Source organism: Apium graveolens, chromosome 7 (assembly GCF_009905375.1).
Source record: "Apium graveolens cultivar Ventura chromosome 7, ASM990537v1, whole genome shotgun sequence".
NCBI classification, from domain to species: domain Eukaryota; kingdom Viridiplantae; phylum Streptophyta; class Magnoliopsida; order Apiales; family Apiaceae; genus Apium; species Apium graveolens.
The window spans coordinates 66,470,960-66,489,700 of NC_133653.1; the positions used below are offsets into that span (position 1 = coordinate 66,470,960).

An 18,741-nucleotide genomic window follows, 5' to 3' on the forward strand; every position below is an offset into this window, starting at 1 on the left:
TAAACCTAAGAGTCAGTCGAAGGTTTCAAAGGCGTTACCCTGACATCTATTGATGTTTTGATAGAACTGCCTTAACCTTATTGTGTCTTTCCTGTATATTTATATTGTTGACAATGGCCCATAGTGATATCCAGTTCTCCATCCCGGGAGAACAAATCTGATTCAGATAGCTCAGACTCAGAGAGGACATTAGATGTTATAGCTTAGGAGACTCCTTGGCCTCCCCCACCAGTGCCTCAGTTTGTTCCGAGAGATATACCTGGACCTAGTGTCTGTCCTTGTTGGGTACGGAGATCATTGTCAGCTGTTAGGGATTTTTCACCGGGTTGCGGACCCAGCTCTTCTTTCTCTAGACTTCCAGTCCCTCCATCTGCTCCTACAGGTACTTCCTCCCCGATTCCGTATCATGTTCACCGGGTGGTGAACAAATATTTTATTAGAGAGCAGATCCCGGAGTTGGCTGCACATCTTGATCGAGTACCAGTTGGACCCTTTCAGGGCATCCCTATCCTGTCACCCAATATCCAGGCCCGAGTGAGGACTTTGACTCAGGCTGCTGTTGAGCGAGCCAGGTCTATTGACCCTTTTATTAGCTCTGAGTTTAGAGCTATTCAGTACCAGGACCTGGTTAACTGGTTGGTGTTCGAGTTAGGCTCGACTGGGGCAGTGGCAGTAGGAGTTGCTAGAGAAGAGTTGCAGTAGTGATGGACAGAGCTCAGAGTTGGTTCATCAGGAGTTCTGTAGTTGTTTTATATGTACATTATGTTGTTGTAGCATGTATTAGGCGGAGGTTGTTATGACCGCCAGTTTTGTTGTATACTCAGTTTTATTATCAGTGTTGTACTGTAGTTGTTTAGTTGGATATTTGCACTGCTGTTGTATCGTAGTTCCTTTATATAAAAGTTGTTGGTTTTCATAAAACTTTAGCACTGTTATTATTGTTATTGTTGTATTTGTTGCTGGTTTTGTTAAATTTAGACATGCATCATGGGTCGACCCCAAGTAAATAAGGATGGGAATATTTTATTATGGTAGCATTCTCCTGATATATAAAAATGTTGCTACCCGGGGGAAAAATTTTCTTATTAAACTTTTTGTTGTGTTTCAGGAGAATGCCGCCCAAGAATAATATCCCATCCAATTTCTCTAGTAGAGATTCTGTTGGGGGCCCAGCCATGGGTAAATTGCTAGATTTGCTGCACCAACAGTCTAATCAGATGGCTCAACAACAAGAACAATTCCAGCAGCAGCAACGACAATTTATGCAACAGCAGCAACAACAACAATTCATACAACAACAACACCAACAAATCCAACAACAACAGCTACAGCTTCAGCAACAACACCATCAAAGAGAGCCCAACCAAACCGTTAGTTTCAAATCCTTCCAGTCGATCAAACCCCCAGAGTTCAAGGGCGAAGTAGACCCTGTTGCCGCTAGAATTTGGCTTAAGGAAATGGAAAAGGCTTTCACCCTCATTCCAGTAAGTGATGATTCTAAAACAGATTATGCGAGCTATTTTCTTAAGGGTGAAGCGAGTTATTGGTGGGAATCCACTCTTGCCTTGGAAGAAGAGGGTCATGTTTCTTGGACCAGGTATACCGAGTTATTCTTGGAGAAGTATTTTCCAGATTATTTACAAAATCAGTTGGAAGTTGAATTTCTGGAGTTGAAACAAGTTGAAAAGAGTGTGTCAGAATATGAGGCCAAGTTTACGGAATTGGTCCGATTAGCTGCTAGATATGTGAGTACGGAGATTCAGAAGTAAGAAGGTTTTAACAAGGATTGAAGCCTGAAGTTCGTAGTGGAGTTGTGGCATTGTAACTCAAGATGTACCCTTCCGTAGTTCAGGACGCCCTAGTAATTAAGAGTGATCGGAAATTGGCCGTAAAGGAAAAGGGCGATAAGAAGAGAAAGTCTGAAAGCGTTACTGATAAGGCGGATCAAGAAGAATCCAGTCAGAAGTTTCTGGGGCCGAAATAGGAACAAGAGATTCAGAAGGCAAGGTTTTCCCCAGGTAAGGCCTAGTGCCACCTCAGTTGCTTCTACTCCCGCCCAATCAATCAAACCAGTAGTGAAATGTAAGTCGTGTGGCAAGGCATAGTGGCCAATGCAGAAAGGATGCCCAATGTTTTAAATGTGATCAAAAAGGCCATTACGCGTCAGAGTACAGTTCAGGGAATCCCGGAGTTACTTGCTTTAAGTGTGGTAAAGTTGGACACATTGCCAGACACTGTAAGGTCCCTACTCAAGGTAGCGTAGGAGGTACTGCATCCCAAGGACCGGCAACCAGCACAGCTAGAGCTAGAACCTTCAAGATGACCAAGAGATCCAATGCTCAGGACTCGGATGTAGTTGTAGGTACGCTTTCTCTTAATTCCATACTTGTTAAAGTTTTGTTTGAATCAGGAGCGTCTAAGTCCATTTATATCAAAAGAATGTGTAAGTAAAATGGATTTAATGATGAAAGACTTAGATGAGCCCTTGACCATAGAAGTGGCCAATCATGATAGAGTTTCAGTGAGCCAATTTTGTCCTAAGTGTCAAATAGAGATCCACGGGCATTCTTTCTCGGCAGATGTTAGGGATGAAAAACGCGCTAATATTCACGCAAGTATACATGATCGCAAGTAATATAGAATAAATTCTAGTTCATTCCCACAGGGATTGGTTTAGGTTAATTTTAATCAATGTATCTATGCAACACTGGTATGGTTATTATCCAATGCTAAGACGAATAACAAATTGAGGTTGTTTATAACTACAATTAACTAAGAGATTATACTAAAGAACATAAACTAAAAGATTAAAGAGATTGGAATAATATATGACATAAACATGGGATTCTAACTTCATTAAATACTTCATTCAATAGCCTTTTCGTTCTTAACCTTAGCATGCAATGTGATGACATTAGTCAGATAACACGAAACTGATAAACGCCAACTTTCGTTGTACGAATACCATATTACCAGACATCCACAAAAGAGATAGAATCTGAATACACACCAATTATATCGAGACCCTATGTGTCTATAAAATTTGACAACATAATGGTTTAATACACAAGTTCTCTATCATGATTACATAGGGCAAGTAAGATGGTTAAAATTACCTACGAATCATGCATATCAAATACATGAACCTATGCTAGCATGGCAAGTTCTAAACCCTTAAATTCACTTTCGCTTCATTAAAGATTAACACAGCTAGAGCCCCATAATAAAGAATAGCCCATAATCAGACTCATCATCAACGTGGGTTCTGATAAAAGCATGGTATAATAAACATAGTCTTTATACTGAATAAATAATAAATCAAGTACGAAACAAGAGTATATGTTCACAAATAAGAAAACTAGCATCCAAAGTTACAACTTAAAACAAAGAATCACAAGAATAAACTAGATATTCTTCACCTTGGTTGAATTGTGCTTTATGGTCTTCTTACACCTTCTCTTTAAGCTCTGGTATATCTTGTTATGAAAAATGAACATAAGTTATGTATATATAGCAGCCCATGCAGAGTAAAAGTCTAACGGATCAAAATTCCAGAAGAAACAGGATTTATTTTCCCGACCTAGGGCGGGCGCGTGCTTCACCAGCGCGGGCGCGCACTTCACCAGCGCGGGCGCGCGCTTCACTAGCGCTGGCGCGCTGTCATTCTGCTCTTTGGGCGCGGTCGCGCGCTATTACAGCGCGGGCGCACCGTCTCTCTGGAGAAATTTCTGACTTCTTTTCTTTCTGGTTTGAGTTGGTCTTTTTACGAGCTTTTATTCAGGACATCGTCCTAACACAATATTAGCATCAAAACTATGCTAATTCACCTGTATTCCCGATAAATGCCTGAAATGCAAAAACACTACAAAAACACATTAAAAACACTAACAACTCGAGTACAAAACACCAATTCAAAGCTTTACGGAGCGTTATAAAGTGTCATAATTGCCACTCAACATACCCCCTAACTTGAACCGATGCTTGTCCTCAAGCATAAACAAACTCAAAGAATAAGAAATAAAAATGCATGAATGCAACTATATGAATTCAACGATTCCTATAGAATAACTAAACCAACCAACAAGCAACATCTCAACAAATGCAGCTATTCACATAAAGATCAATCAAGCCCCTTAAATCAACTTACAAGCCAGAGACGTGCGTGTGTGCAAATGCTTACAGATAAACTATCGCAACTAGATCAATAATCATGACTCACTACTCATCAAAGCAATCACAGGGTTATAAATAGAATAAAATCTAGACTCAAAATAACTTATAACACTTCCATTCTTATATCGGAGTTTTACATGGATTCATGCTTTTATTGCTAACACATAAACAACACAAATATGCTTATTTGACCGTGCAATGAGTGAGGTCCAGAAAAGACTTATATAATAATACCCATGTAGCGAGCGTTAGGTTAGTGGATCCCAGACTATATAAAGCCTTAGGTCACTAGGCACAAAGTCCCCTAAGAACTTAATAATTTGAGTATTAAAGAGCCCACTCGTGATCAATTATACATAAACACATATTTTTTTTCTTTTCTTTTTCTTCTATTTTTTTTTCTTTCCACAAATTTCTGAACGAGTGTATTTCGCTCCATCTCGTTCAACCCTAGACTACTCATATAAAATGAGTCGGCTACTAGCCATTTGACACCTAGCCACAACAACTAGCAATGAAATCCAATTTTCTCCAATTTTTAAATATCCATATTATTTTATCATTAAGAGAATATCCTAAATTCTAAATATAAAAAAGTGATTAAACTTCGACAAACAAATAAACCATGACCATGATCTAGCCCTCAAGCAACCTATAAGACTTAGTGAAATATAATTGTCTCTAGCATGCAAATCAACTCGATAAGACTTAACGCCACTAAATACGACATCTCTACACTAGCATCAATATCACAAATCAATCGGAAAAATCATCTAAGGGATCATGTTATTATGCCCATGCATGAAACTATATGCAACAACTATCATAAAAAATAAAAAAACTACTACATGGCAAATATGCAACTATATGAACTAAACTAGCATGAATATGCAAAATAAATTCGACTCACGCAAAACACATAATCCTTAACTACTACCCCCAAACTAATAATATTCACTGTCCTCAGTGAAGGTAATAGCAAGGAATCATGCATACCTAATCAGAACCAGGATCATCACCCTCAAGGGGTGGAGTGTCGGGAGTGTCTGTAGGCGGATACACAGAATCCTCACCGAATACTGGCCACTGGATGTCAACTCTTGTGGCTCTAAATGTAGTCCCCAAGGCCTGGGTGAGGTCATGTGCAAACTTGCTATGGATGTCATGCATTGCATCCATCCTCCTAGCTAAACGCCTATACCACGCCGTACTCAAACCAGCACTGCCCTGTGCTTCCTCCTGCTGCTACTGCTGTGATCCCGAAGGACCAGCCTCCTCTCCCAACTGAGCTCTCCATGTTGCTCGACGAGCCTGCGAAGTCCCACCAGCATAATTCTAATCCGCTGGCCTTCCACTTAGCAGATGGTTATAAGAATATCCAAGCCCCTTAGGATCGGGCTTCCCACCATACCACTATGTCATATTCAACAGCGTCGAACTATCAATCGGAGCACTAGGGAGCTGCAGCTGCTCTTGTGTGGGCCAATAAACGCCAACCGCCACACACAACTTCATCATAAAATGACGTATAGGGTATCGAACCTGTAGTACTCCCTCGCAAAAACCTGAGAATACCATGATGGATAACCATCCTAAGATCCATATAGTCTCCCTGCAGAATACCCCACAACAAATGCGCACGCACCACAATAATCTCATGCACGTGAGAAGATGGCATGATGTTAGCACAAATAAAAGAATTCCTTACAGGTGCAAAGTTGTTTATGCACGAAGTAGGGAACGTGGCATACTCATTCGTGCCCTTCTTGAACTTCCAATGAGTCTTAGGCACACACAGGGTAGAAACAATCAAATCTAAGTTAAACTCCTCCGGAGTCTTCTTGTTCCAGTTCTCCTGCTCCTCCTTCCTCCCGGGTTGCTCAATCACCCTATGAATAGCCTCAACATTGTAGTCCATGGTCATCCCCCTCACCACGGTGAAACCGTTCTTCTCCGCCTTAGCATTAGTATAAAACTCACGCACCACACTCATGGGCACAACAACGGGTGTCTCACAAAAAACAACCCAGCCCATCTCCAAGATCATCTCTAACAACTTACCATGTTTCCCCGATGGCAGAAAATCACGCTCCTTGGCTATAGGGTTCGAAAGCAGCCTCACATACTCCACCTTAGACCCGAGAGTTGAAAACCTAGGCCTCACCCCACCTGCACTCGATGAATTAGTGGTGCTGCTGCTTACTTGAGTTCGCAGTCTTTTTGGTGCCACTGAGATTGAATAAGTTTGAGAGAATAGAAGTTTGTAAGAAAGATTTGTGTGTTTCAGAGTTTGAGAAGTGATGGAGAAGTTTGTGTATAAGTATATGTATATAGAGGAGATTGGGAGAGAATTAGTTATGGAAAAGGAGTGAGAATTGATTATGGGAATAATGGGAATAAAGGGTTTGATTTGGAGAGGGAAATTTGGGATGTGTGTGAGTAAAATTCGGGTGGGAATTGATTTTGTATTATAGTCCCCGAATTTACACTCATTCTGACTTATATTTTTTTCTAACAAAGGTATCCAGCACGGCCGCATGCTACCTTGGCGCGGGCATGTAGTGCTTCTGACTTTTCAGTGCGGCCGCCCCGCCAGGTAGCGCGGGCGCACACAGTTTCTGGAATTTTAGCGGCCCCACTCTACAGCGCGGGCGCGTCGTGCTACTGTAGTTGGCCCTGATATTTTCTGTTTTTCTGATTTTTTTTATGTTTTTTTCTTTTCTTTTTGCTTCCTCTACCTACTAATGTATAAAAAACTTGGGTTGCCTCCCAAGAAGCGCTTGGTTTACGTTGTTAGCTTGACGTAGAATCTCGAGATCAAGTAGACAATAGAACAGCAATAACCACCTCATGGTTTGCCATATCCCCATAGTAGTGCTTCAACCTCTGACCATTTACTTTGAATGCTTGGCCTAGATCATTCTAAAAAATCTCCAAAGCTCTATGCGGAAACACAGTTTTGATTATGAAAGGCCAGAACCTTCTCGACTTCAATATTCCAGGAAAAAGACGGAGATGAGAGTTGAATAACAGAACTTGTTGTCCCGGCATAAATGACTTGAGCACTAGACCCCTATCGTGCCACCTCTTGACTTTCTCCTTATACATTTTGTTATTTTCATACACTTGAAGCCGAAATTCGTCGAGTTCATTCAATTGAAGCATTCTCTTCTTACCAGCTGCATCCAATCAAGGTTCAACTTCTTCAAAGCCCAATACGCTTTATGCTCGAGCTCCACATGCAAATGATACCCCATACCATAAACCAACTGAAATGGCGACATTCCCAACGGAGTCTTGTATACTATTTTATATGCCCAAACAGCTTTATCAAGCTTCAAAGTCCAATCCTTGCTTGATGGACACACAACTTTCTCTAGAATATGATTGATCTCCCTGTTAGACACCTCAGCTTGACCATTAGTCTAAGGATGGTAGGTTGTAGCAATGCGATGATTCACATTATACCTTTGCATTATGAAAGTGAACTTGCGATTGCAAAAATGCGATCCCTCATCATTGATTATGACTCTTGGAGTCCCAAATCGTGTGATTGTCTACTTATGAAGAAAATTAAGCACTACCTTCGCATCATTTGTCGGCAAAGCCTTGACTTCAACCCATTTCGATACATAATCGACCGCCAACAAGATATACTGATTATTGCAAGATGAGACAAATGACCCCATGAAGTCGATTCCCCAAACATCGAAGACTTCAACCTCGAGAAGCACATTAAGAGGCATCTCATCCCTCTTGGATATATTACCCACACGCCGGCATCGATCACACTTCAAAACAAAATGATGCGCATCCTTAAAGAATGTAGGCCAGAAGAATCCCGCTTGAAGGACATGAGCTGCTGTCTTCTCTCCACCATAGTGGCCTCCATAAATAGTCGAATGACATTCTCGCAAGATCCCCCCCATTTCGCTATACGGAATACATCTCTTAATGATTTGGTCAGCTCCTTGGCTAAACAAATATGGTTCATCCCACATGTACCACTTCACTTCATGAAAAAACTTCTTTCTTTGAGCGTACGACAAGTCTGGAGGCATGATATTACTCACAAGGTAGTTCACAATGTCTGCAAACCATGGTTCTTCCTCTTGAACTCCAAACAGCTGCTCATCGGGAAAAGACTCATTTATCAATGTCTTATCCTGTGAAGTTGCACTTGGATCTTCTAAATGAGAGAGATGATTAGCGACTTGATTCTCAATACCCTTTCTGTCCTTGATCTCTAATTAAAACTCATGAAGCAAAAGAACCCATCTAATCAATCTAGGCTTCGAGTCCTTCGAGATGAGATATCGAATTGTAGGGTGATCAGTGAAAACTGTCACCTTCATCCAAAAAAATAAGATCGAAACTCCTCAAAACCGTAGATAATGGCCAAAAGTTCTTTCTCCATAGTAGTTTAATTCAGTTGAGAACCATTGAGGGTCTTACTAGCATAGTAGACCACATGAAATATGTTGTTCTTTCTCTGTGCAAGAACTGCTCCAACTACATAGTCACTTACATCGCGCATCATCTCAAAAGGTTCATTCCAATCAGGTGTAGCTATGACAGGTGTCGTGATCAAACTCTTCTTCAAAAACTCAAAAGCAGCTAGGCACTTGTCATCAAACTTGAACGGGACATCCTTCTCCAGAAGATTGCACAAAGGTTTAGAGATTTTTGAAAAGTCCTTGATGAACCGCCTATAGAAACCCGCATGACCAAGAAAGCTGCGAACTCCCTTAACAGAAATTGGTGGAGAAAGATTTTCAATGAACCCCACCTTGGCTTTATCCACCTCAAGACCCTTACTAGGGACCTTGTGACCAAGAATAATGCCCTGTCGCACCATAAAGTGATATTTTTCCTAGTTGAGAACCAGATTGGTCTCAACACACCTTTTAAGAACGTCGTCAAGATTCTGCAAACACTCATCAAATGAATCGCCAAACACATAGAAGTCGTCCATGAACACCTCCATATTCTGACCAATCATGTCATAGAAAATGGCCATCATGCATCTCTAAATATGGTCGGTGCTCCACACAACCCAAAAGAAACTCTTCTAAAGGCAAAGGTACCAAATTGACAAGTGAAAGTAGTCTTTTCCTGATCTTTCGGAGCAATGCAAATCTGATTATAGCCTAAATAGCCATCCAGAAGACAATAGTACTCATGCCCAGCCAACCTGTCAAGCATCTGATCAATAAAAGGCAGAGTGAAGTGATTTTTTCTCGTCGCCTCGTTCAGCTTCCTATAATCCATGCAAACTCTCCACCCCGTGATTGTTCGAGTTGGAATAAGCTCATTCTTCTCATTAGCAACAACGAGGATACCTCCTTTCTTTGGTACAGACTGAACTGGACTCACTCAAGAACTGTTAGAAATAGGATAGATGATCCCTGCATCCAGCCATTCGAGAATTTCCTTCTTCACAACTTCTTTCATGATCGGATTGGGCCTTCTTTGTTGCTTAACAGTAGGCTTGTTACCTTCCTCTAGCAGAATTTTATGCATGCAAAAGGAAGGGCTAATTTCCTTAATATCTTCTATCGTCCATCCAATTGTCGATTTGAACTTTCTCAGAATTTTTAAGAGTTTTTCCTCATCACTACCTGAAAGGTCAGATGCAATAATCACAGGCAAGGTAGATGCATCACCTAAAAATGCATACCTTAGGTGTTCAGGCAATGGTTTAAGCTTAAGTGTAGGAGCTTCCTCAATAGATGGCTTGAGGCGCTTTGGAGTTTTGTTCAGCTCCTCCATTCCAAGAGATTCAAAAGGCATATCCATCTTCCGCTTCCAAGGAAAAGCATTCAGATATTGCAACTGCTCATCACCTTCATCATCTTCACTATCTGAATTCCCCAACAAGGCCTTTTCTAAGGCATTAGATCTTAGCAATTGATCAAGTTCTGAAGTAACCACAGAATCGACCAACTCCACCTTTAAACAGTCCTCATTTTCCGTAGGGAATTTTATGGCATTAAACACATTAAAAGTTACATCCTGATCCAGCACTCGCATGGTAAGCTCAGCCTTCTACACATCTATCAAAGTTCGGCCAGTAGCCAAGAAAGGTCTTCCCAAGATTATGGGAATCTTCTTATCCTCCTCGAAATCAAGAATTACAAAATCAGCAGGAAAGATGAGTTTATCCACTTTGACCAAGACATCCTCCACAATGCCTCGTGGATATATCATAGAACGATCGGCCAACTGCAAGGTCATATAAGTAGGCTTTGGATCAGGTAAGTCCAACTTCTTGAAGATTGACAAAGGCATCATATTGATGCTATCTCCCAAGTCAAATAAGCATTTATCAAATGACACTTTTCCAATGGTGCATGGGATAGTGAAGCATCCCAGATCCTTAAGCTTCGGAGGTAATTTCTGTTACAGCACATCATTGCACTCCTCCGTGAGAGCAACTTTCTTTAAGTCATCAAGTTTCACTTTCCGCGAAAGTATACCTTTCATAAACATCGCGTAACTAGGCATCTGTTTAAGAGCTTCAGCGAAATGTATGTTGATATGAAGTTTCTTGAACACCTCCAGAAACTTCTCAAACTGCTTATCCAGCTTTTTCTTCTGCAGCCTCTTAGGAAAGGTAGGTGGAGGATAGATATGATTCTCCCCTGTATTACCGTCATGAGGAGTGTGTTCAATAGTATTCTTCCTTGGTTCCACTTCTTCTTCTTTCTGCACTTCTTCTTCCTTCTGCACTTCTTCTTCAGCCATATCTTCTTCATCTGAAATTTGAGAATGTTCAGGATTCGCTACCTTCCCAGACCTCAATGTAATTGCCTTTACTTTCTCCTTATCTTCCCTCTTTCTTGGTACTTTAGTGTCAGTAGGGAGTGTGCCAGGTTGATAATTTAGCAAGGCATTGGCAATTTGCCTAATTTGATTTCCAAGGTCTTGATAGAAATCGCTTGGCTTTTGCACATGAGCCTCCACTCCTCCAATTCAGATTTTTCATTAGACTATTGCAGCTGGAGATGTTGTCTTGGTGCATATTGCGGTTGCTGAAAACTAGGGGGGTTGTACTGCTTTGCTGGATACTGTTGATAAGGATGCTGAACCGCATTTTGAGTATTATTCCAGCTAAAGTTAGGATGATTGCGGTTGTTAGGATGATAGGTGGCTGGTACAGGTTGCTGCGACCTTTGGAAGTTGCTCACGAACTGAGCTGATTTACTAGAAATAGCACACTGCTCCATCTCATGGGCACCAGAACAAAGCTCACAGACACTAGTGATCTGATTAATTCCATAATTAGCCAAAAAATCCACCTTCATCGTCAAAACCTTAAGTTGAGCAGCTATCGCAGTAGCTGTATCTAACTCCAGAATTCCTGCTACCTTGCCCTGAGATTGTCTCTGAGTAGGATTCTGGTATTCATTTACAACCATCAGTTCAATCAATTCATAAGCTTCATCGTAGCTTTTAGCCCACAAGGCTCCTCCTGATGATGCATCAAGCATGGGTCTAGAAGTAGCACCCAATCCATTGTAGAAATAGTTAATGATCATCCAGTCAGGCATCCCATAATGAGGGTACTTCCTAAGCATCTCCTTATAACGATCCCAAGCCTCACATAAAGATTCTCCAGATTGCTGAGCAAATTGAGTAAGTATGTTTCTGATTGCAGCAGTCTTCGCCATATGAAAGAATTTAGTTAAGAATTTCTGAGCAAGATCCTCCCATTTGGTGATAAACCCTGGTGGTAGAGAGTGTAACCAACACTTAGCTTTATCCCGCAGAAAAAATGGAAAATGCCTCAACTGAATAGCATGTTCGGAAACTCCATTAAACTTGAAAGTGTCGTAGATCTCGATGAAATTTTTGATGTGCATGTTGGGGTCTTCTGTCGGAGAACCCCCCAAACTGAACTGAGTTCTGTATTGTCTGAATCGTGCTCGACTTGATCTCAAAGGTATTAGCCGAGATGGCTGGTCGAACAATGCTAGACTTAATGTCATTGATCTTCAGTTGAGAGTAGTCCATCAAAGCCTTTGGATTTGCTTTTGGTCCTCCCATTATAATAAGAACCTATTCTTCTTTCTCAACTAAGATCTCTTCTTTAACTTTCTCCTCGACCACGCTCTTTGCCGCCTAATCCCTCAACCATGCTCAATAACCGAGAGCCGTCCAGGGACTTACCAACTTGACCCTTAACCCAAGTATTATATTTGGTTATTTACTAAAATCGCCCTTTGGTAAGATTTCATTCTTGAACAAAAATGCATTTCTGGATTTATTTCATCTATTCCATGACCGGAACATGGGAGGATACACGTTACACCACGATTTTGAATCAGAAGAGAGATTTCAAGAAATGGCAGAGTGGACTTTTGTTGCCCTCCACGGTGCTTTCGGACTAATAGGCTTCATGTTACGTCAATTCGAACTTGCTCGATCTGTTCAATTGCGACCTTATAATGCAATCGCGTTCTCTGGTCCAATTGCTTTCTTCCTCAGCTTGATCCAGTGTTCTCTTACGAGACCGAGAACGCGTATGCATACACGCTCGCTAGAGTACTTGAAACACGACAAGGAATTTAAGTAAGTAACAATGTCCGAGTCACTGAACTTTAACGACCAATGATGACAAACATATAAACTAAAAATTAACACCAAAATCCCCGGCAGCGACGCCAAAAACTTGTTAAGGCTGAAACACGCGCTAATATTCACGCAAGTATACACGATCACAACTAATATAGAATAAATTCTAGTTTGTTCCCACAGGGATTAGTTTAGGTTAATTTGAATCAATGTATCCATGCAACACTGTTATGATTATTATCCAATGCTAAGACGAATAAAAAATTGAGGTTGTTTATAACTACAATTAACTAAGAGATTATAATAAAGAACATAAACTAAGAGATTAAAGAGATTGGAATAATATATGACACAAACATGGGATTCTAACTTCATTAAATACTTCATTCAATAGCCTTTTCATTCTTAACCTTAGCATGCAATGTTGATGACACTAATCAGATAACACGAAAGTGATAAATGCCAACTTTCGTTGTACGAATACCATTCTACCAGACATCCACAAAAGAGATAGAAGCTGAATAGACACCAATTACATTTAGACCTATATGTCTATAGAATTTGACAATATAACGGTTTAATGTACAAGTTATTTATCCTGATTACATATGGCAAATAAGATGGTTGAAATTACCTACGAATCATACATATCAAATACATGAACCTACGCTAGCATGGCAAGTTCTAAACCCTTAAATTCACTTTCACTTCATTAAAGATTAACACACTATCTTATAAGTCCGCGATGCTTATAAGATGAATAAGCACAACCAGTACTAGGTTATCGTACAATCACCATGATAAATAAATCCGTAAGAACCCCACGATAACGATTAGCCCATAATCGGACTCATCATCAACATGGGTTCTGATTAAAGCATGATATAATAAACATAGTCTTTACACTGAATAAATAATAAACCAAGTACGAAACAAAAGTATAGGTTCACGAATAAGAAAACTAGCATCCAAAGTTACAACTTAAAACAAAGAATCACATGAATAAACTAGATCTTCTTCGCCTTGGTTGAATTGTGCTCTACGGTCTTCTTACGCCTTCTCCTTAAGCTCTGGTATGTCTTTTTATAAAAAATGAACATAAATTATTATATAGCAGCCTATGAAGAGTAGAAGTCCAAGGGATCAAAATTCCAGAAGAAACAGGATTTAATTTTCCTGACCTAGCGCGGTCGTGCGCTTCACTAGCGCGGGCGCGCTGATATTCTGCTCTTTGGGCGCGGCCGCGCGCTATCACAGCTCTGGCGCGCCGTCTCTTTGGAGAAATTTCTGACTTCTTCTTTTCTTGTTGGTTCGAGTTGGTCTTTTCACGAGCTTTTATTCGGGACATCATCCTAACACCATATTAGCATCAAAATAATGCTATTTCACCTGTATTCCTGATAAATGTCTAAAATGCAAAAACACTATAAAAACGCGTTAAAAACACTAACTCCTCGAGTACAAAACACCAATTCAATGCTTTACGGAGCATTATAAAGTGTCATAAATGCCACTCAACAGCAGACTTAATACCCTTCGATTTAGGAGAGTTTGATATGATTCTAGGAATGGCTTGGTTATCCCAGCATAAGGAAAATATTGATTGTAATAAAAAGAAGATTGTGATGTTTACAGAAAATAATGTCAGGATAAATTATCAAGGACAGAAGTAGAAAAATAAATTTCTCTCGATACTAAAAGAAAAAAACTGTTGAGACAAGGATGCGAAGCCTACTTAGCCCATATTGTAGACACTGAGAAAGAGGCACCTAATCTGGACGAGATTCCAATAGTTAGGAAATTTCTGGATGTTTTTCCAGATTAGTTGCCAGGATTGCCACCAGATCGTGAGATCGACTTTTCTATTGATTTAGTTCCTAGAGCAGTTCCTATTTCAAAGGCTCCCTATCATATGGCCCCAGTGGAAATGAAGGAATTAGCTAAGCAAGTTCGGGAACTTCTGGATAAGGGAATAGTTAGGCCAAGTGTATCCCCATGGGGTGCACCAGTGTTATTTGTGAAAAAGATGTTAGTGTTTGTGCCCTAGAGACAACACTACGATGTTTTAGTTTAAGATATTATGATTATTAATGTTTATGTTCTATCGATTATTCCCTTTATAATTTATTAATTCTTAATTTACTGCGATATAAATGTTAGATTAATAAATGTCCTTGTAATATGATATATAATTCTATATCTCTAAGTACGTGACTTAGAAATGAGATTTTGAGAATAGTATCAATATTCCTAAAGGTCCCTAGTCGAGTATTATTATCAAGGGACAATAATAATGCATTAAGACTAGTGTGTTTGTTGACTGATTATCACATCTCATTGATCATATGTATGATGATACTAAAGTCAAAAACACTGGCAGATGTATATGTACATGGTGCTGGACAGACCCAATATGAGATTCTATATGTCTGTTGTGTCATTAGTAATTTTCACAGTGATAATGATGTAATGGTCCTTAGACCTGAAGTCATTATATTTCTATACGAGAATTAGTATACATTGATTCCATTAAAAGTTATCCTTGACCGGGTAATGATAAAAGTGGACATTGGGTATATTATGAATCGTATGAGAAATATGATTGATCTAGATGGGATTTAACCCTCCTATATTAGGAGTGATATTATTGGCCTCTTGTGTGAGCTAGACTATGAAATGCGTGGCCACGCTCAAATGTTGATTTGATATGCTAGTCTACTCATTGATCAAGGGAACTTGGATTAAACTATGATGAGGATGATACATTACATGCCTCTAGTTTAATCTATAATATTTGGTTAAAGGGATAATATTACATTGTACATTATTCACGAAAGGTTTAATCGATCACCGATTCAATTATTATTACTTGGGTTGCAATGATGTATTACTAGATGTCGCTCATTGTTTACGATTTTATATTAGATTTAAAATTCATTACCAACGTAATAATAATTTATAGGGTCACACACTAAGAATGCTTGAAGAATTATTTAATTTAAATTGGATTCAAATTATATTAAAGTAATTTGAATTATTTATAATATTAATTAAGTTTGACTTAATTAATTAGACAAATAATGATATTCAAATTTACTAATATTAATTATGAAATTTATTTGTTAAATAATTCAGTGGGACTTAATTATAATACAAATAGGAATTTCAAATTAATAATAACTCCTAATTAGTTAAGAGTTATAATTCATTTTTCTACTCTCTATATAACATCTCTTATGTGGCTGATTTTGAAAGCAAGACTTTTACTAAAACCCTAGCCACCAAGAGAGAAGATGGAGAGAGCAAGAAGAAACGAGTTTGTGCTAGTACACATCCAATCCTTGAGTTCAAGCATTCGTGTGGATACCAATAGAGCGTAGATCGCGAGAGCGGGATGCGTGGTGATTGTACAAGCTTTGGATCACCATTAGTTAACCAATTGGTAAAGCTTCTTAATGTAAACAATCTGATCTACGAATTAAATATATGTTTTTCGCATGGATCCTGCGGTGGGTGTCGAAAATTCTGGGTTTTTTACGTTTTTTAATTACTGTTTCCGTTGCGTTTATGTGATCAAAACCCTAAAAAAGAAAGACGGAAGCATGAGATTGTGTATTGATTATCGGGAGTTAAATAAGTTAACCATCAGAAATAAGTATCCCCTACCCAGGATTGATGACTTGTTTGACCAGCTTAAAGGAGCGTGCTGTTTCTCGAAGATTAATTTAAGATCGGTCTATCATCAGTTGAAGATCAAGCCTGAGTACATACCAAAGACCACATTTAGAACAAGATATGGACATTATGAGTTCTTGGTGATCTCATTTGGACTGACCAATGCACCAGCTGCTTTCATGGATTTAATGAACCGGGCGTATAAGGAGTACTTGGATAAGTTTGTTATTGTATTTATTGATGACATCCTCATCTACTCGAAGACTAAAGACAACCATGCTGAACATCTGAGGATTGCTCTACAAAAGCTAAGAGAGAAGCAGTTGTATGCTAAGTTTTCAAAATATGAATTTTGGTTGGATGAAGTTCAATTTTTGGGTCATATAGTAGGTAAGGATGGTATCAAAGTGGATCCTCTGAAGATTGAAGCTGTATCCAGATGGGAACAACCAAAGACCCAGACAGAAGTTAGAAGTTTTCTTGGATTAGCAGATTATTACAGAAGATTTGTAAAAGACTTTGCCAAGATTGCGACTCCATTGACCAAGTTGACCAGGAAGAATGAAAAGTTTGTTTGGACTGAGAAATGCGAATAGAGTTTCCTGGAGTTGAAGAAGAGATTAGTGATAGCACCATGCTAACATTGCCAGATGAAACGGGAAATTTTGTGATCTACAATGATGCTACTTTGAAAGGTTTGGGCTGTGTGTTAATGCAACATGATAAAGTTATTGCTTATACGTCCAAACAGTTAAAACCCCATGAGCAAAAGTATCCAGTACATGATTTGGAATTAGCAGCAATAGTGTTCGCATTGAAGTTGTGGAGATATTACTTGTACGGAGAAAAGTGCGAGATTTATACGAACCATAAAAGTTTAAAGTACATATTCACCCAGAAGGACTTAAATGTAATATCCGGGATATATCGTGTAATTATTTTTGCTAATAAATAATTATTATGAATGTTTAGTATTTATTCTGCGAATTATTTGTTAAGTGTTAAATGTGTTTGGATGTTTAAAAATAATATTAATTGAGTATTTTAATTTTTATATGTCTAAAATAAAATATAGATAATTGTCATAACTTCCTAATTATTTTTATGTTGATTTAAGATTTTATAAAATCTTTTTCCGAGTATTTAAAAAACTATTTTAAACAAACGGGAACCAACCGACGTCATCCGTTTTTACGTTTTTATAACCCGAAACTCTTCCGAGAACTCCTTCCTAACCTAATTGCAATATTTCGAGCATTTTCCATGTTTCGACTTTTTCGATACGGCGTACGGTTTGTCCTGCGCGGGTCCCGACGCAACATTTTCGATACATTATTTGTTTTGGTAAATCAATAAAACTCGTATTTTTGATAAACGGGATCTTTTTATTAAACTATCACAATTATCCCCTCGTAATACGTGTAGCCAGGCGCTGAGACCAAGACCGCATTACAAATTGTACTGGTTTGGATAATTATCCCGAAAACCGGTACTATTTGCATCAGTTTTTATAAATAAACGTACCATTTTGGATCCGGAATGATCCAATGGGATACTAATTTTCCGTATTATAAATAGCCTTTACCGTATTTTATTCCGTATCAAAAATCATTTGCAGACAGTAATTATATAATTTTTCAGAGAAAATTTATATATTCATAAACCTTTCTGAAAATCAAACCAACAATCGGAGGTGTTACCGGCATCCGTTTGGAAAGCTCGAGTACTCAAAACGAAGGTCTTAAGGTGTTCTATCAGAATCTGTGTTCCATATCACTGCAGAATCAAAGGTATATTTTCTGGAAATTTATTTATTTTCGAATTATTTTGATTAAAAATATGAATTTCTGTTCAGATGATTATTTGGATGATTTGATGCTTGCATGTTTGTAGAGCTTGTTTTTCTGATGATTTTCATATGTCATATGACTGATTTTGAGTTCAATAACAGGTTCAAAATTGAGTTTGATTTTCAAATTTTGAAATTTGGATTTATAATTCGTTTGAATGTTCTTAATTGAAATTAGGGCTTTTTGATCTAGGGGTTATTAGCTGTTGTATTATAGTGGGTTGTGTTCCTTATAAAATTTACAATCGATTGGTATATAGCTCGTAACAGAGGATGTGTAAATCGAAGGGAGTTGTCTTTTGAAAGTTCGCCGATGTTCTTCATTTCCCGACCATTTTCCGGCCAATCCCGTAATAGGTTATGTGTTTTGATTGTAAATATATGTTCCTGGTGATATGTACTCCAATTCTGTAGAGTTTGGTGACCTGAGGTGGCCGGAATCGTGTTCTCAGGCCACACTCCGGCGA

At 38.9% G+C, this 18,741-nt stretch overlaps 1 non-coding gene across 1 annotated transcript; it reads left to right on the top strand.

Annotated features, from left to right (window-relative positions):
- Window positions 1–11,724: 11,724 nt before the first annotated feature.
- Window positions 11,725–11,831, top strand: LOC141676309 (small nucleolar RNA R71). Its single transcript, XR_012556907.1, has one exon. It is a non-coding gene; the product is annotated as a small nucleolar RNA R71 (small nucleolar RNA).
- The last annotated feature ends 6,910 nt before the right edge of the window (window positions 11,832–18,741 follow it).